Source organism: Lepidothrix coronata, unplaced genomic scaffold (genome assembly GCF_001604755.1).
Source record: "Lepidothrix coronata isolate B3197 unplaced genomic scaffold, Lepidothrix_coronata-1.0 Scaffold2, whole genome shotgun sequence".
Classification (NCBI taxonomy): Eukaryota; Metazoa; Chordata; class Aves; order Passeriformes; family Pipridae; genus Lepidothrix; species Lepidothrix coronata.
This window is the reverse complement of record NW_016690182.1, coordinates 5,593,296-5,613,148: the sequence shown is the minus strand read 5'-3', so window position 1 is coordinate 5,613,148 and position 19,853 is coordinate 5,593,296. Positions and strand designations below refer to the sequence as shown.

The 19,853-nt window shown below is 46.8% G+C and overlaps 1 protein-coding gene across 9 annotated transcripts in view; it reads left to right on the top strand.

The window, feature by feature from the left end:
• The window catches only part of MBNL3 (muscleblind like splicing regulator 3), a 92,399-nt gene extending 84,224 nt beyond the window's left edge, over positions 1–8,175 (top strand). For 8 of the 9 annotated variants that reach the window (XR_001875142.1, XR_001875143.1, XM_017816811.1 and 5 more), the window contains one exon: positions 793–8,175. The gene's annotated coding sequence lies outside the window, so the exon portion shown is untranslated. The remainder of the gene's footprint in view (positions 1–792) is intronic. The other variant, XM_017816820.1, reaches the window with a different exon arrangement.
• The last annotated feature ends 11,678 nt before the right edge of the window (positions 8,176–19,853 follow it).

The following is a 19,853-nucleotide window of genomic DNA, read 5'->3' as shown; positions in this document are numbered from 1 at the left end:
TTCCTTTCCTGGGGTAAGCAGGATTGGGTCAGCAGCAGTTGCTGTGCATCTGCAAGGCCGGCTTGGCCTGAGCAGAGCTCTGCTATTCAGCTGCAGTGAGGGTCTGGCTCATGGTGGGTTTAAGACCAGGATGGATGCCACAAGCAACATAGTCTTCATCCTACCTGCAGATCCTGGGCTTCCCTAAGCTGCTAGTTTCCTCTGGTAGCCAGGTCCTGGTAGCATAACTCTGCAGGAGACAAGTGTTGGTTCTTTCAGGGAAGTATTTTCACAAGTACATCCCAAGAGAGACCATTTGCTCCCAGAAGAGGGTCCCCTGAGCATAGGGTTTCTGTGTCTGTGTTTTGTTTCTGGGCCCAGTTTGCCTTTGACTCGTGGCTCCTTAGGATCAGATTTAATGTGACTGTCTGAAGGAAACAAGAGCTAACAGGGATCAGGGATTCCTTCGACCCTCTCCTTAGTCACTCTGTACCTGGGATCCTGTCCGAAAATCAGACTACTATTTACCCACCTCCCTCTTTCACTGTTTGTCTTGTCAGTGTGCGTGAAGTTCATAGGAAAGGGAAAGCCCTAACAGCAGATTTAAGAGGATGCCAAGTGTGTTATTAGCAATTTCACTCTATGTCAGAAAATTAACGCAATAAAATGTTTTCTCTCTGCAACATACTAATGACAACCTCTTGGGCAATGCAGTGAGGATGTAAATGTATCTTCTTAGAATGACACTTAAAATATAGATGTATTGACTTCTCACTCTTTCTTTGTTGTTGTTGTTTTTTCTTTTCCCTGCAGCAGACCATGTTGAAATTCTGAACAGTAAAATTATGGAGCACCAGGACTTCTTGGTGGGAAGCTGCGCATGGCCTTTCTGTATATATCCCCTCCTCCCTCTATCGTTCTCTACCACCTCTACAGTAAGCCTGTTGCAGCCTACATGTTAACCAAAAACTGATCAATGGGAATGTCAAAAAAAAAGAAAAAAAAAAAGCACTATAGAAACAATTAACAAACAGCGCTCTGTTATATGAGATATACAAGTAGGAAATTATAATAGACTTTTATAACACATTACTTTAACACACTTAATCATTTTATGACTACCATCCTGATAAGTGCATCTGCACAGCGGACTGTTGGTTTACTGTATACTATCGATGGATAAATGTTTGTCTTGTTTTTAAAGTGTTATCTTACTGTTTTGTTTACATCATAGTCTATTGATTTGTTTTAAAGTGTACATCATTATCAAGTATACTCAATACCATTTTTTCATTATTGTTATGTCTTAAGTTTTCATATACTGTAGGTTTTATGGGGTTTTGTTTGTTTTTTACTAAAAATGTTATCGTGGGAAACAGGAATTATGTGCTTGAAAAACATGACACAGGAATGTTCTGCCCTTTGCTGGATTTTGCTGTTGATGTCAGCTAAAGTTGCTTGTGTTAAATGTTCCTTTTATCATTTAAAATTTGCCTTCAAATAGTCTCCAAATTTTTAGTACAAGTGATATGAAAGGACAGCTGTCATTTTAGTCCAGCTCAGGGTATTCCTTTCAGTACAGTGAGCTGATTCTGGAAACTTTTGGAAAAAAAAAAATACACCACAAAACCCCAGGCTCAGTAAGGGGACAGGAACAATTTGCTCAGACAGGGGAAAGCATCAAGGGATTTCTGCAGCTCTGTTGTCCATTGAAGTGCATTCTCAGCTGAACACGGCGCACAATCTCTCTCGCTGTTCTCATGGTGCAGTCAAAACAAACAACAGAAAAAAGGTGGTGATGTGAGACAGCTTCAGTTGGGCAAAACCTCATTGCGTTGGAGAGGAGCAGATGCCATCCTTTAGCTGGAGTGGGCCCAGAGCCACGGCTCAGCCCAGGCTGGGCAGTACCAAGCCCTGGGGCTTGTCTCCACCAAGCATGCTGAAACATTTCGGCCTGAAATCTCCTGTGTCTCTTCTTCAGATTTTGTCAGCATGCACCATTTATTTAATCACCATTTTCCATAAGTGGGTGATATTTTTCCTCCGTGATCTCTGGCCCTTTAAAGCAAACACAGCAGTAACAAAGCAGGAAAAAGCTCGGCATAAGCTTTCTGCTGTAGATAAACATTTGTCTTAATGGAGCTCCTGTAGGTCAGTGGATGTATTTTGGCACCTTCTACTTGATCAAGAGCAATGTTTGCTGCACAACAAGGGCTAGTTCTCAATACCTCCTTTTCATACGCACGAATTAAACCATTTCAGCCCATGCACCCTGGACGGCCCAGCCTGTCGTTATGCTGCGTTGCTGAACAATCTGGCTGCAGAATGCATTTTGGTTGAGGATACCACCAAATTCATCCCTGTCATAGCTCTACAGTATCATTGGCATTATGGAAGAAATGGATTTGCTGCTGTAAATCCACAAACTCCATGCAAGGAGAAAGAGAATTGTCATTGAAACCAAGCAAGAGGCCAACTCCCAGTGTTTGGAGGGCCGCCGACCCTGAGCTCACAGTGATCCTGTAGAGTGCCAAATTCTGTCAACCACATTTTCTCCTCTTTTTCAAATTCTTTGTCCTGATTAGAGGTTTTCCTTGCCCCATCTCCTCCAGTGTGAGCTCAGATAGTTTGCTAGATATGTATCTCCATGGGCCACAAGTGATAGAGGGCCATTTAGGGTGCACCCTGTGTGCCCCAGAGCAGGCTCTGACCATCTGCCCATGGAGACTCATTCATAACATGAACCTTTGAAGAGCCCAGCTCAAAAAGGCCTTGAGCCAGAAGGAATCTCTCTGTTCACTTCAGCAGACTTTGAACCAAACCCTGAGAGAGGGGGAGGAAAAAACATGCCCCCAAGACCTCCTTTTGGACCCATTGTTTTGACAGTCGCTTGTGTCTGTAGATGTTCCCCAGCCATCTGCGCTCACAAGCAGCCTGAAATCAATGACTCTCATTTGTATTGGCAACCACATACCTGTTCTTTTCACCACTGAGTTTCTGTTTCCCAAAACCATAACATTGTTAGTGGAAAAAGTGGATTTGAGTACTTCCTGTTTGAAATTATTTGTGTATCAAAAATGGGTTTTGCACAACCTGTGCCAGTGCCTCAACAAAGAACAGAGCTGATCTTCTTAAGCCAGAAAGGATGCATTCAAGCTTGTATGGCTTTATGAGTTCAAGGAGGTTGAAATTTTTTCAGTGCTAAATGGATTTTTGTATATCTTGACACTTTGATGTAACCTCCTGTTTTATTTATCGACTTAAACATCTGGCATAGATGTGCATAGAATGTAAACCTAGAATACAGCTGTTTTCATGTCACATTTAAAGCACTGAAAAAAAAAGCGCGTTTAAGGATTATTTTTTATTAAAGAGGTCCAATGAGGGATGTTCAGGGTAGTTATATTAGGTGCCACAACAGTTTTTATATTGCTGGCAAATTTAGTGTTAATTTGTAAATGAGTTTAAGGAAAGAAAAGCTTGAAGCACTAAACTTCACCAAATTCAAAACAATCTCGGCAAAAATGCCATTTTGAGGTAGCACTATTTAAACTAGTTGTGCAATGACTTGCTCTAATTTTCTTTGTTCAAGAAAGAAAAGAAAAAAAAACAGTCGCCAGACTATAAATTTCCTAAATAGACTATTACAAAGTCACAGAGCTAGTTAGTGACTCTAAACAAATGTCATAAAAGCATGAATATCATCCTTTATTTGACAAGAGATGTATGTAAGTTTGTTTAAATCGATATAATTTTAGTGACATTTTTATAAGCTTCCCACTTTCCATGAACCTATATTTTTTATTTATCCAAAGTTATTTCTCTTTGTCCATTTCTCTCAGCCTTATGCAAACAATATGCAAGAAATGCTGAAACTTGGATAAAACGGGTCATGCAGAGGGAAAATGAAAGCTGAGATTGATCATTTTCACGAGAAAAGGTTGTTAGTAGTTTCAATAAAAAGTACTACTACTAAACTGTAACATAAGCAGACAATAAAAGAGGGATTTAAAATAAAATGGATTCATAAAACTATTAAGATTATTTTTGTTAAATACAGTGTTTTTAGTAATTTGGAACATGATTTCACAATCAGCCGTGTTTTTTAGTTGGAAATTTCTAGCTGATGATTTTTGACTGTGTATTTTTGCATCGCAATGTTCTAGAAACCATTACCTCCCTTGGCCAGCCCGCGCGGGCCCCCTTCCCGAGCACTCCGACGCGCTTCTCCTCCCTGCCATCCTTCCTCGCTGTCCCGCACCGTGCTCGGAGTGTTCCTGAAGGGCAGCACGGCCGGGCTGGCCGCCGACCGCAGGTATTCTGGGTTCCCGGGGTGGGTCCTCCCGGCGCGTGTGCCGGTGGACATCCCGCCGGAGCCGGGACCCCCGCGGAGGCGGCGCTGGAGATGGGTGTGTGTCGTGGGCGCAGCGGCTGGAGGAGGAGACGCGTGTGCCGGCGAGATGTCGAGATGTCCCCTCCGCCCCGCGGGCCGTGGCTGGCGCGGTAGAGTAGCTCTAGGACACGCGGGTACACAACGATTGAGAAACTGGAGTCCTCGTTTTGTTTATCCCTTGTACATTTCACAGACATGAAAATTGAAAAAGGTGAAATTTATGAGGAAAATCTAATTTCCCATTCCTGTTGAATGGATTTAGTTTGATATTGACCTGATTTTACCATGTGCCTGTTGAAGGCCTTAGAGTATATACTGTATGTTAAAGACTGTAATAACTTTAAAAAAAAATAGTTGATAGCCTAATCCAAATGTAAATAGAGCTACAACACATTGTTACTAGGCTACAACACATTAATTCATGTCATATATTTTCATTTCTCTATCATTAGTTTTTAAGGTTTTCATTATTGCTTTTTTTGATATCTTTAGTAACTAATGAATTTAATTTTGAAGGAGAGTTAGAGAAAGTTTAAAATTTTTAATACATGTATTCAGCCCATTTAGTTATATTCTAAACCAACACTGAAGCATGGTAAGGTATAGAATACAGTCCATAACTAGTTTGTATAGTTTACAGTTTAAGAACAAAATTAACTTTGTATGTAACTCCTACAATGATAGATTCATTGTTAACTAATTATATTAAGTTGTTGTTGCTATGGCAACAAAACTACAACATGGCTACCTTTGTATACATTATTTGTGAAATTTTCACATGTAAATTAAAAGTGATGTGTAACAGTATGAGCTTGTTAAAGGTACAGTTCGATACTGTCAGATAAAGATATGATTGAATATTTTTAAAATCCCAAAGTCCCATGTGAACGCTGAATTTGTGTCTTTAAGGTCACTTTTTCAGTCAAGAAGTTTACAACACATGGATTTAGAGTCAGGTTTTATAGCTTGTAGAAATTGTTGTGTGGCAAGGGTTATTCCACAGTATTTTCACTTCGGAAACATGGCAGCCTGTATTTACAACGTAGTGACCGGTCTTGCTTTCATTTCACATTCATTCACACAGTGGAAATTCAGAATTAATCCGTTTCAGTACTGTAGCTTTGCCTGCAATTTTCTTTTTTTCCAGAAATTGAGCAGTCACATGATTACGTTATGATCAGGGCTAAATAATTACACATATAACTATTTTAATACTAATTTATATTAGCAAAAACTGTACATAAGAAAAAAAAATATTGTGGAATGACCCCGTAACAGTGTTGAAGATACAAATATGCTGCAGTTAAACTGATTCAGTTAGTGTACGAATGTGTGAGACACACCTTTTTTGCACTTATGTACATAGTCCACGAAAGAAATCCTTGGAACTTATTTTGAATATAAAAAGTCTGTAATAATACAGGAAAAGTTTGTAAAAGAGATAGGTATTACTAAGGCTTTGAAAAGGAGGAGTTTTTTGCTATAAAACTTATCTGAAAGCATGATGTTGCTTTGCTGTTGTAAAAGCTTTGTAGTTTGCCATAGCTTATTATACAGCAGACTGATAACAGGTCAGCTCCAACCTGCAGCACAGAGAATGGGAAACAGTGTGGAATTAATTAGTAAGGTCACTAGCAAAGATTCAAATTACTATTTTTAATCAGCCTACATTTTCAAACACACCCCAGGTTATGTTTCTGATAGGTTGTGTTCTCGGTGAATCCTATTAGGACCACTAGGTCCATGGCAGCACACACACATTTTTCCTAGCACCTAATCCTATTTCTTGCTGGAACTGTTTGTCTGTGGGAGGTGACTGTCATTGTGGCAAGTGTTTTAAATCCCAGCAGGAATTTGAGATGTCACAACTTACCGATTTCTCTTTTTTAACCTTTTGGTGCGAGGTATCAAAATGGAAGGGACTGGTGAGCAGTGGATGGACAGGGATGGATTGGGATTGTCTGGGCCCAGTTCCCTCTGCTGTACAACAGCCGTGGTGTTCCTTTGAGAGGCACACAGCAGTGCTGCCAGTGGCGCTGCTGGGTGGTGTTGGGACAGGGAGGTGGAGGCTGATGGCAGTGTGGCCACTGGATGCTCCAGGCTGGGGTTAACAAGCCCCTTTGAGTTGCTACCACCCACAGCTGTGGGCCCCCAGCTCAGCCTGCTGAGCAGCCTCGTGTTCCTGTTTGTGTTGGTACTGCCGGGGCTCAGCAGTACCAGGGGATTTTGAAGAAGCTGAAGCGCCTGTGTTGACCCATTTATTTTTGATTGGAACAAGTTCAGGTTTTTGTTGGATTTTTTTTATTTTATTTTTTATTTTTTGGCAAAACGCAAGTCCCAGTTTTGCTACAGAAGAGTCGCTGGTTTTGCCACGAGGCTGGTTTTGACTCAAGCAATGAACTGAGTCCTCCAGAGCAGAACTGGTGGGTGGTGGCACCCGATGTCACTGTCTCCCTTTCCCACCCGCCCCAGGGTTGGTGGCTGAGCTGTCACTGCCAAGTGCAAGACCCACTCTTCAGCCAGCACTCCTGGCACCTCAGAGGTTCCTGTCTCCTGGCGATGCCAACCCTCACTGCACCACGGGGTTGTGTTGGTGAGTGGTTTCTTGAGTCAGAGTCGTGACATCGTGCAGCCCCGGGGTCTTTAAAACAGGGAAAAATCGAATGTTGCCTCTCTTTGTGGTGTTGTGATATCCTAGATTTTAATACAAAATAATCAGATAGTTCTACTCCCACCTTATTAAGGCTTCCCTTTGCTGTAATCAATTTCTATAATCAAGCTCTTTCTCATTTCTAGGATCGTGAGAGAAAAATATTTTGCACTATGCGAAATGAATCATAGCTGGTCAGACTTCGTTGGGGTATGAGCATGATCATGATAACACTGCTTAAATCTTTGCTAGTGATCTTTACTGACATCCTCTATCATCAAAAATAACTCTATCTGCCTCTCAAAGGAGATATTTAAACATGCAAAAATAACACAACTCTTAAATAAAATGAAGTTATTTTTCCAGACACACAACAGAGAGAATTACCTGACACCGAATTACAAGGTTCCAGTTCTTTATTACTGTACACAGATGCTATTTGATAGTGGTGGAAGCCAAATGATTTTGTTGCCATGGCTTTTGTATCCTAGCAGATGAGGGGATGATAAGACCATTCTTAGATTGGATTATGGGATTTTTTTTTTTCTTTCCGATTAGCTTTGGTTTTATTATATTTTTATTTTAGATCATGAAAATGAACCAACTCCCCACCCTTTATTATATCACCTGACAACAGGTCACTATTTTTTTTTATAAATAGAGAATTGTATTTTAGGCAATCACTAAAATCAAAGAGAGAATGTTCTCCTAAATTTGTTAATTTTTAATTTAAATATATAAAAACATTTATACTGTACTGTGTAAAGTAGATCTTTGAAGCACATTCTTCTTTTCATAGGCATTTCTGGTAAAACAAAGTAAGGGAAACATTAGATATCAATTTAATGGTATAGTTTAGAAAATATATACAAATGATTACACTTAGCCCTGTGGAATTGTAAGAAATTAAAATATCATTGGATCCAGACAGGCGTAGGTTAATGCAATATTTCAGTTCCATAACACAATAGTTCATTCCCTCAACTGCTACCAACAGGGTGTACGCTTTGAATTTATTTTTCTTTTTGCCACATTATATTGCTGTAGTGCTTGTACGTGCTTTAGAAATGTGCATAATGCTACTCATTTTAGTATGTTACTTCTATATTGTTATTGTTTATTTTTTGATCTTTTAATAAAGTGTATAAAATTCTTGGTTATGTTTTTTATGGATCCATATCTACACATTAATAGGAGTTTACTTTAAAAACTTTTCAAGTTCCAGTTTATTAGTCCCAAACTTCAAAGATTCTGATGTAAAAATAATAACTAATGAATTTGATTCAATGTTGTATCTAAAGTGTAGATCAACAGAATAAATTTCTTTCCAGAAAATACCTTCAGTATTTTGAATTCTGTAGCCAGTGCCTCCTTTTTACTGGATGCATTTGGCCTATCATATTAAAGTTACTAACACAAGACAGACATTTGTATTTTAGAAAAATAAAAAGTAAAACTTTCCAGATGCTGCCTTTTGGTTTCTCTCGTGCCTTAGACCTTTGGAGACACATGTGATGTGGTCTACTTGGTTTGTATTTTTCCATGCTTCCTTTCTGACCCTGTCTGTGATGTGATTAGAGAGGAGATCAGAGCTGTGCGTTTGAAGATAACCATGAAGAATAAATCGACCACCATTCAAAGGCCTACAGCTTTTGTAGCACAGTGATGTGTGTATTAATTTTTCTCTTTCAGCATTTGTGTCAGATACCGTTTTGAATGTCCCAGTGCAATAACACAACAGTAACCTCCCTTTGGCAGCGGCCTGGATTCCCCAGCTCTCTTCCAAGTGTCCAGCTTATCCCGGGCCGCATGGCCAGGCTCGCGCCTCCAGCCGGCACGGGCTGGGAGAGCTTCTCACCATGGTCTGGAGCAACCACAACTGAGCTTGACCTAGACTGCTCCAAGAGACAGTTGCTTCTTGACAGGCTTGTTTGTCCTTTTCTGTAATGTTGCATAGATTCAGAGGTAAGAAAACTGCTCAAAGGGGTTGCTACCTTTTGCCAATAGAATTGTGTAAAAGGGGGCTTCTACCCTTAAGCTACTTGCTCTGTAGAGGCTTAAAGCTGGAGGCACCAAGCTGGGGTGTGTGGCTGTGCTGGGCTGCAGTGTCACTTCTCAAGGGTGGCAGAGGACAACGTCAGGAAGGCCCTGAGGATGCGAGTAACTGACCTCCTGTGACATCTGAGTGTTGGTCTGGGACACCAGGGTGATGGGTGAGCCCACATGGTGCTGCCAGAGGGGTTTGGTGCCAGCACGAAGGAGGGAAGCGCAGCATGCGGGGGGATCATTGGCCGTTTTCCCGAAGGAGTTAAAAAATCTGGCTCTTGGGAGTTTGGGGAGGGATTAGGAGTTTGAAAATCAGTGTTTCAGGGGATGTGGGTCCAGTAGAGCTCTAAAAGGAAGAGCAGTGGAGCAAGGAGGCACTGCTGGAGGAGGCTGGGCAGATGCTGCTCCTCAGCCTCAGTAGGACAAGCTGCTGACTTTGAGAACAGACAGACCGAGCCCAGGACAAATTACGTAACTGCTGCTTTCTCATCAGCCTGTTCCCCTGACTTCTCCTTGCAGGTTAATTGACTCCATTTGTGTGTCAAGGCCACTTAGAGCTTTCTTCTATAAATGACTCCTGCTTTGTCTGATGGCACAGTTAAATGTCTGAATTGTTTCTAAAACAAAAAAAAAAAGTAGAACTGAAACTTTTCTAGGCAGTGTGTGTTGTGGAAGGATGAGATCCTTCCTGAATGTTTTTTTGTGAGTTTTTTTTGCCAGCTTTGGTCTGGTTCACTTTCCTTACAGGGGGCTTGCAAGTGTTACTTTCCTTGCAGCTGTGGGAAAAGCTGAGCCTTGGCTGCTTGGAGACCCTGGCTCTGCTCAGGAGAAGCCTCCCCAACATGGAGATTTGGGGGTGGGAGTCCCACAGTAGCACTGAAATTTGAGGGTAGCCCATTAGCAAGAGATTTTAAATTGTGTTTCAAGGCCAAACAGCATCCTTGGGCCAGGGATGTGGGATTTTACCTGGAGCCCGTTTGTAGAAGTTTCAGGAGGAGCTGCTGCAAACTGTGTAATACATGGAGTTGGATTAAAGGATCTGAGCAAAACTATTCATGGTACTGTATTTACAGCATGTGTTATTTGGAAATCTTACAGCACCTAGCCCATTTATCTTCCTCCTCACTGGGGCCTGTTTGTGCAGGAAAGCCAAATTTGATAAAAAAAATCTCCATTTAGTTCTGGCTGTTGAAGCTTCAGTGGGAACCAAGGGAAAAATTCTATTTTCCAAGGCTTTCTCCACGTTCAGATGGGCCTCTGTGGTCCAAAGCCAGTTTTTATTCAATGTGGACTTAGTAATGGATAAATAGATCACTTTGATCTATTTATTATGAGAAATTAAAGAATGGAGAAATGTTTGGCTAATCCCCAATGAGTTGTGGATCTAAAATATCCTTTCCAACACAAGAAGCCATTCGCCCTCCCTGGGAGGGGTCACGTCAGAGTGCTTGGCAGTGTGAGGAACAGCCCCATCGTTCCCTCTTGCTTGTGTTCTGGGCTGTTACTGCAGACAATGGACTGATGTGCCCAGTCCAGGTGGGACCCTGCCTCGAGTACTTTTTCGAAATGGCAGCACATGCCAACATAGGATCCCTGTGAATGGCCTGGGAGACTTCTCAGGTGTCTGTGGGCAGGGAGACCTGCACAGAGTCACAGGAAAAACTTGAAGTATATGGGGTGGGCTTGGAGGAGCAGATGCCCAGCAAGCCAGCTCTGTTGGGGTCCCAGCCAGGCTCAGGTCACTGGAATGTGTTTGCTGCAAATGTCTTTGGCCTTTCCTCCCCATTTTGCCTTTTTCAGGGTGGCTCTGCCAATCTGTTTAGCAGCCCTGTGCTTTGTCATCTGCCCCACTGCTCCTACTGTCCTTCCCCTGGATCCAAAAGTGTAAATCCAGCCCCGAGGGGACGGTACTGTGACGCCCTCAGCAGCTGCCTCCACAAGGATCCTCCAAGCGAGGCAGGAGACCCTGGTAGGATGCTGCTGCACCATTTATCTCTTCACAGCCGCAGCTGGGTTCCACAGAGGTATTTCTGCTTTGCTCCGTGGTTCGTGTAAATTATTTGCTCGTAAATGTTATCAGGGCCTTCCCAAGGGAGCTGCTGCCTTCCACCCTCTGCAGCCACTGCCTGCACACAGCCTGTGCCTGTAATCGATGTGGCTTCTGCTTTATTGCTTCACACCACTGTAATTCAGCCAATCTCCATGGCAGTGCTTCTGCTCCAGCTCCTGCATGTCCTGTGCACCCCTGGCAGTTGGCAGAGGGTTTTGTGGCTGTGTCCCCTCTGTGTCCCCACTCACCCCACAGCCCTTCCTGCCCTCAAGTTTTGCCCCTAGACCTGCAGTGCAGTGGCACCTGGATGCCTGGAAGGGCTCCCACTGATGGACAGCTCCTGGTGATCATACTGGGGTGTCAAGGGACACTGGGGGTGTTTTGGGGTGCACGTGTGTGTCTGTGCCAAAGCAAAGGTGCTCCCGAGAACTTTGCAAAGCTTCTGGAAAACTGTTGCTGAAGAAAAAATGCATTTTGCTTTCCCCCACAGAAACACATGCCTGAATCAAAGCACTGGGCTGCTCACCCTGTGGGGTGAGCCTGCCCGAGTGTCACACTCTGCTGTGCCAGTGAGGAGACACAGGATGTTCCCATTAAACCATCACTGTTCTCAGACTGGTGTGCGGGGGAATACAAAGGTAAGACCGTATGTTTGCTGGGGTGCAGGGTGCTGGTGGTCACCCCTGCTCCATGATGTCAGGGTGTGCAGGAGCAGCAGGTGCTGGCTCAGCAGTTTCCCTGCCCTGAGCTCCTTTGGGAGCTGGAAGTGCCCAGTCCTGCTTCCCTGGCCCTGCCGTGACCCGCAGCGAGGTTTGGAACAGGCAGAGCCCCAGCAGCGCTGGCAGGACGGGTGATGCAGGGGTCACACATGGTGATGTTACTTGTGCTATTGCATAAATCAAGGGGATTTTGGTGAGGGTAACGAGGGCAACTTGGGGCTCTGAGCTGGGCAGGATGAGGCCTTGGAAGACTTTAATTTCCCATGTTGCACAGTCCAAGGGTGGGGTGTGTCCAAGGGTGGGGTGTATGGCCAGATTTGGACCACAGAGGACCACGGGGTCAGTCAGAGGGTGGCCCAATGCTGAGGAGAGAGGTGGGCTGCAGCATCCTCCGCCAGGCTCTCACCCCTCTGCCAGCTTTGCTTAATTATGGGAAATCCTTTAAGCTTTCGCATTAGTGCTGTATTTAGGTCTGCACTGTATTAGGGCTTGGCACAGGGAGTGGAGTCAGATTTCTCACTTAATAAAGAAGGTTTTAAAGGCATTTGTCATTGTGGGCCCAGTGCTGTGAGCCAGGACGCTGGGGTGAGCAGAGTGGGTGCTGTGGGAGGTGAGGGCGCTGGGTTGGTTCTGTGACCTGCCACACTTGGCCCTGAACAGGGGCCTGTATCCTGCCTGTATCCTGCCATGCACTACCCTGCGCTCACACCCTGAGCCTTGGGGACAGACGAATCGGGTCTCCCTCCATTACCCACCCAGCCGGGGGGTACCTCAGGTTGTGCATCCCGGGGCTGCAGCTGCCGACCTCCCAGCCCATCTGCATCAGCACAGCTGCTGGCAGAGCCCAGCCATCCTCCCACAAGGCTCCAGGGCTGCTGTGCTGGCAGGAGGCCCGTCCTGCTGGCAGTAAATGTGTCATGGGATGGCGATCAGGGATAATGAGTCACGAACGCCCACCGCCAGCCAGCCCGCCCGGCCGGTCCTGGGGCGGGGCTGCAGAGCACTGGCAGGAGAGGGGAGAGATCTGCTGCCTCCCTTCTCTTCTGCCTCCCCCCCACCTGCAGCCCCATCGACCTGCATCTTCCACAGGGCACCAAATGATGGAGCATCCCTCCGGCAGCACTCATCTGGGGCTGAGGCAACAGGTTTGCTCCCCTGGACCAGGGTAGGGATGGAGTGGTCTCCCCATATCCCCGTTCAAAGGTGCCTGGCACTGCCACAGCTCTGCCCACTGCTGTGGGACAGCTCGGCAAGGATGGGACTAGGGGGCTGCCTGCCGGAATGTGTGTCCCCTGGACTGCAAGTAGCTGAAGCAGGGGCTAGGCCAGCTCAGAGTGTGCTGCTGGGAGCCAGGAGGAGCATCCAGACTCCCCTTTCAGTGTGGATTTTTCCTTTGATCTCTTAATTGTTGAGGCAACAGAGTATTAGATCCAGATTTTGAGCTGCTGCTGGTCGTAGCTGTGGCAAATGGCCCATGCTCTTGTGGAGGGGAAAGCTCAGCCCTTGGCTCATGGGCAGGTGAGGAGCCCTAGAGCACTTTCTCTCCCTGCTTGGCCCCATGAGTGGCACTTAGGCACTTTGCTCTGTCTCCAAACTCTCACCCCTGCAGCCATACAAGGGCCCTGTCCCAGAGAAAGCCAGGCTTCTGCACCAGACCATGGCTGTTGAACAAAGGAAGGGTGACAAGCGACATCCCTGGGCAAGCCCAGTGTGAGTACATGTGGCAGCCCCATGGCTGGGGGCTCAGCCCAGGCCTCTGGCAGCTGCCCTCCCTCTTCCCCTTCTCCCCAGACCTGTGGAGTGAGCAGGAAAAACAACATTTTCTGGGATTGTTGTGGATCTGCTACAGAACCAACTCCAGGAGCAAAAGCAGCCCCAGCGCATCTCTCCCAAAAGCACTGCTGGGGTCCCCAGGGAGGGCCCCAGCCCCAGACAGAAATCATCAGATGGGGAAAGCTTTTATTTTCTTTCCATCTTTTCCTTCTCCAGGGCTGGGCTTGATTATTCCTTTCAGCAACACAAAGTGCTAGAGAGGCTCAGCAGCCAGAGATCAATTTTCTCTGCTCCTGACGCAATATCTCTGTGCAGGGGGAAGTGGCTTTTTCCTTCCCCTCTGCATCGTGCTGAGACTTGGTGGTGACACCAGGGGCGGTGGCAGCTGCCTTGCTAGCGGGAGGGTGACAGGAAACCCTGTGGAGCCACACAGCCCGGCCCTGTGCCAGCCCTCACCCCGTGCAGTGCTGATGGAGGGCATCAAAGCCTTTCACTCACGGCCATTGAAGAGCAAAGCTATTGCTGGGAAAAAAATCCCAGCTCGGCTCAGACATCAGTGTCACTTCAAGGCACAGCGCAGGACGGGACCCTCAGCCGCTGGCTGCTGTGACGTCCCCTCTCATTCACCACGAGGCACTGGCTAATGGAGAATGATTTTCTTTCTAGGGAACGTGAAAAATTTGTCTCTGCAGGCATAATATGCAAAGACCTCATGTTTAAGTGATTGGAACACAGTGGTGGCATAAGGTATGAAGACTAAACAGAGGGATTCGAGACGCTTCGCAATTACGCAGCCAAGCTAAGGAAAAAAAAAGAATTAAGAGTGTTGAGGAATTTTAAGAGGATGGGAAAGAATTTGGCATGGGATTAAAAATTGGAGAAAAGATTAGAAAAGCAAAAAGCAGAGGATGAGAAAAGCCTGAGGCGTGAGGCAGATGGGCCAGAGCAAGGAGATCTGCCAGCCCATGGACAAGGACTAGCCCAGGGATGATCCTCAGCACTCTCCCCACAGCATCCCAAGTCCACATCCCCACACGAGTTGTCTCCAGGTCTGCTTCTGCTGTGGCACAAGGCAGAGGCAGGAGCATCCTCTCCCTGGCACCAGCATAGCTGGGCTCATTTAGGGGCTGCTGACCCCAAAGTGCCCATGGCCATGAGGCAGCGGGCCCTCGGTGTGATCAGTGGCTCCGTCTGTGCAGGGCTGTTGGTTGGTCTGTCTGTGCAGGGACAGGGACAGGAGGCAGCTGCTGTCCCAGAGGCTGGGAGGGAGGTCTGGCCATGGCAGAGCCACACTTGCTTTCACCAGCCACGGGTTTGATCTTCTCCAGGCTGTGCAAATTAGGAAATTCTTTGGAACACCAAAGTGTCGCACTGCAATACCAAACCAGGAAACAGCCCCTCACTGCTGAAGGCAGAGATACAGCTGGGGTTTGGATCACCAGCTTTTATCCACAAAATGAACTCGAGCAGGTTCATAAACTGCGGAACAAAATACTAAAGACCACAGGCAATTACAGCAGAGACCTCTGGAGTCCTCCCCAGCACAGGGAGCCCAGCGAGGCTGTCGACGGCTCCCACTGCTGCTGATCCTGGCTGGCAAATATTAATTCTGTTTTTTCAAGTTGAGAAATTAACCGCTTTGCAACCCCCTCCAATTTGAATACTCTAATTAAGCAGTTCCGGTGCTTTTCTCCTCCAAGGACCTTCCCTGGCCAAGTGCTTTAACCCCTTGATTCCCGTGCTGGATTCATGGAGCAGCCAGCCTCTGAGGCCTGCTCGTTTGACTCCCTTGGATGACAATGATGGATGCCACATGTTATCCAGGCTGCAGCTTTCTGGGATATTGTGGAGACCCTCGCTGGTGCCTGGATTGCCTCCAAGTGGCCAGGTGTCCTTTCCAGGGTAGCTGACAGGCTCTGGCACGGCGGACACACAGCTTTGTACCGTCGGCCTCCCTTGACAGGAAGGCTGATAAAGAGTCTCATAATGAGCTCTCCGTGTTCCCGCTCTGCAGACGGTTTGTTGGCTGTTGGAAAATGTGGGGAGAAGCTCTGCCTGGCTGGCCATTGCTCACAGCTCTGCCACTGCACTGGTCTGGAAAACCTTCCCCTCCAGCCTCAGGGTGATATTCTCCAGAAGCATCTCAGCCATGACCTGCCTCCGCCCTCATTGGAGCGGCCATTTGGGGACATGTGCCTGGCACAGAGACTGTCTGGTGACATTGTCATGTACACACATCCTCAGCTGTGTCTGGAGAAAAGCAATGGGTGGGAAAGTGAGTGCCATTGGCATGGGGAACAGGGCCATGCCATGCAGATGTCCTGTGATATTCTCATATGATATTCCATGATTTTAAATCAAGTAGGATGTACCACCCTGCAGCGCTTGGTGACAGTGGCATTGCCCTCCTGGGAAATGTATGTCCCACGTGCCACGAGTGCTGTCAGGACCCAGGTTTTGCACATCCCATCCCAGGCAGAAGTGATGCTCCGTGTTGTGAAGAGGCACAAATATTTCAGCAGAAACGTCCCCGTGTCACCCACCCAAGGCACCGAGGTCCTGCCACCAGGGCAAGGGGCTTGGCTGCCCCAGTGACACAGCCTGTCCCAGGGCTGGAGATGAGACAACGCAGTGGGTATTGTGGTCTCAGGTCACTGCACAACCTGGCAGCGCCCGCCCGGGGCCTCGGCGCGCTTTAATGAGCTCAGCGCCGGAGCTTCCGCCGAGGAATTAACGATTCGGAATAATACTTGTCACTTCACTGTGAGGAAATTGTCAAGCGAAAAGCAATTTATTAAAAAAAGAAGAAAGAAATGTTTTTGCTTATTAAGATCAACATCATATTAAAGTATCCTCTCAATACCCCGTTTGGGTTGGATTTTACGTTTTCTCTCTCTCATTCTTTCCAATGGCAGTAAAGCAGAGGGTTTCACTCGAATTAATTGCTGGCTGCTTCATTTGGCCAGCAAATTTCATGAGCAAGGTTACACATTTCTGCAGCATCTGAATTGCAAATGCTGCAGGAATGCAATAAGAAAAGGAAAACACATGGAATTTTTAAATGGGAACTTTTCTGTTGGACATTAGTTTAAAATTGCTTTATTTTCACAAATCTTAAAAACATATCTTGACAGAATATTTACCTTGCCCATTCCTTTCTTTTAATTTGAGGTTTAAAGCAACAGGTTTGGTTTATGTGTTCACTGTTGCCTTCTGGCTTTTCAGCCTTAAGGAACTGTATTTTCAGTTTTACTCTGATGTTGGCTGGAAACTTTAAAATAATATGTATATATATTTCTAGGGAGAAGTTGTGACATGTATTGGTGATTTGGCAAGGTCAAACCTGAGGATAGCTCCGTCCCCTCAGCTTTGCAGAAGTTCATGGAAGCTGGTACCCAAGGAGAGTGTGCCATGCTGGCATCATGCTGAGCATGTGGAGGACAGGCCAGGATTACAGCAGCTCAGACTGTGAAGGGCAGCAAGGAGATAGCTCGACGTCAGGAGAAAATAGGAAGAGAAATGACCCGTGAAACCACATTTCTGGCTGCACCACCAGCTTCCTCACATGGAGCAGTGACTCATCACCACACAGAGACATGGAGACCCGCTCGCCCGCCCTGGGGCAGGATGCTGATCCTGCAGCAGCATCAGAGGGGATAACCAGGAGAGAGGGCTGCTGCAGGGACAAGGGGCTGCAGGCAGTGAGTGTGGCAGGGTGTAGCAACATCATCCTCCCCCGTGCTGCTGCTCAGCAGCAACAACCAGCTCCCAGGCCAAGCTCTTCAAAATGGCTGGTGATCTGGTACTATGCCTGGGGACCAAAGACAGATGCTTCTCCTCCCAGAAATCCCAATAATGTCCTTGTATCAATTATATTTCAGTGCAGTCCCACTTCTGCCTCAAAATCAGTAATTGCTTTGGAAAATGTCCTTTGCCTTCTTTTGAAGTGCCAGCATGCCTTTTGTTGCTACTAAAGTAACAGCTAAAAACTGAGGAATGGCAGGAAATATAAAATTTCTGAGAAAGGTCCTCAGGATTTGCCTCTGCGTCATCTCTGTGTTGGCAGGAAAAGCTGGCAAAGAAGAAGAGTACCTCAGCAGGTTGTGAAACAGCCCAAGAATTAGGAGTCTGGGCCAGATGGACACATCCACTATAACCTGATGGGGCTGAGATCAAAAGCTGTCATTGCACTTACGTGACTGGTGTGACAGGACCTCCTTGCATGAAGTACGTGAGAGCAGTCCCCAGTGCTCCAGCAGCCATTCCAGCCCCCAGGAGCCGGTCCCTGCCCTGCAGCTTACATGCTGAACACCATAAGGCACGGTAAGTGGATTAGCAAAACCTCTGGAAGAGGAGAAGAAGAAATGACATTTGGTCTTAAGCTGGTTTTGCACGTATTTACGCAAATGATGTGCCCATCTAGACGGCAAGTGAGGTGAAATCCAGGCTATCCCTGCTGCCCTGGCTCAGCAGCCTGCTGCAGGGCTCCTGGCAGGGAAGAGCCTGGTTTGTAGCTCGGGCAGACACAGTGAGTCAGAGCCGCCAGCCGATCGATGCTGACAGCAGGGACAGCCTGTGAGAGGCGGCAGCAGCCGGGCAGCGTCCACGCTGTGGCTGCGGTGGGGAGGCTTTGGCTGCTGGGGAGGTGCTGCAGCCCCACCCTGGCATCCATAGGAGATGCTCCAGTCTCCTCACTCCCTCCAGAGCTTGAGGATGCTCTTCTGTCACCTCTCGGGGCTGGCTCTGCAGGGCAGGGCACTGCCCGCTCCTGTTCCTGCCTCCTTGTTGGGCACAGCACCAGGCAGGATCCATCTCTCGCACTGGTGAGATATTCCTGGCCCTTGCTTGTGCCATCTGTCTGTTCCCTGAACATCCCTGCAGGATCTCTATCTTAGCAGGTTAATTTAATAAGGGCCTGCTTTATTGTTGCTGGCTGCGGGCACGGCGTAAAGCAGCCGAGTCCATCAGCAGCACAGAACTGCTCTGGCAGCAACCGAATCCTGCCCGGATGTTCATTTGGGAGGGTTGTTTTGCTGGGAAAGGGCAAACCCTCCTGGGGCAGCGTCGAGGGTTGAGCCCTGCTCCTTTCTCCTTGGCAGGAGCCGTGGAGAAAGTGGCAGCAGAGATTAAATCAGGTCTTTGACCTGGGACGTGCCACACCTCACTGGGATGAGGTGGTGATAGAGAGGGAGTGGCAGCGGCGGTATCGGCAGGAGGTGCCCTGCGTGGCTGGCTCAGGGCTTGGCCATTTATGGCAGAAGCAGCTATTCCTATCCAGAGTTTCAAAACCTTTTACATCACCAGCTATTTTTGTGGGTCGGGGTGTGTGGTGGGGCACAAGGCGGTGAAGGAGCTGTGCAAACAGTTTGATGAAGGGAACAACTCGTTTTAAGGACAACGAACAACCTGATGCGTTTTGAGATTGGTCTTTTTTTTTTGTTTCAGCTCTAGATACATATGCCCGGGTATAAAGTGCTGTAAATTGGGAAATAAATCTTGGGAATATAAATTGATACTGACTTTGCACCCAGAGGAAAAAAATCCAGTTTCCCAATCCCGTGCCCACCTGCCTGGGCTTCCCCCCAGCCCGGGAGGGAGGCGTTGCTGGTTAAGTCAATTGCACAGAAATGTATTTGGCTTTTCTCCTGCTGTGCTCTTTGCCCCGTTCCTCTCCCGTAGTTCCTCCACCCATCACAAACATAAAGGACCAGAAGTGCCACAAAGACACGCACATAATGAATCTAAGTGACCGTGTAATCTCATTATTGTCACCCTCATCCTCCCTTGCCCCTTTCCTCCCTCCCCCCATTTGTCACTGTCACCGATTGTGTCATGGTTAAAATTAGATGGGAAGCTCCTCTGGGAGCAACCACGGCTTTCCTTTATCCCGAGCACCGAGTGCATTAAGGTACTTTCCAACTGCTCGTGAGTTCTAGTGGGGTTGAAGTAGGAGGCAGCCTGTTTTAATGCTCACCTTTTTACATTTTCGAGCTGATTCACCAGCCACATGAAAATCTCCCATCGAGGCACAGCCACCTCATTCCAGCAATTCACTTGACAACACAATTTTGGAGGCAGTGGCAAAGGAAGGAGAGGGGTTATTGCTTACATGTAATAAAGAAGAATCAAATTTGGTGTAACTTAAGATTTGTTCTGGAGGATAAAAATCCTTATCGAGCTTTTCCCATAATGGACCTATTCTCTTAATGGAAAGAAAGTGAATAAAATAATGCTGTTTGTGAA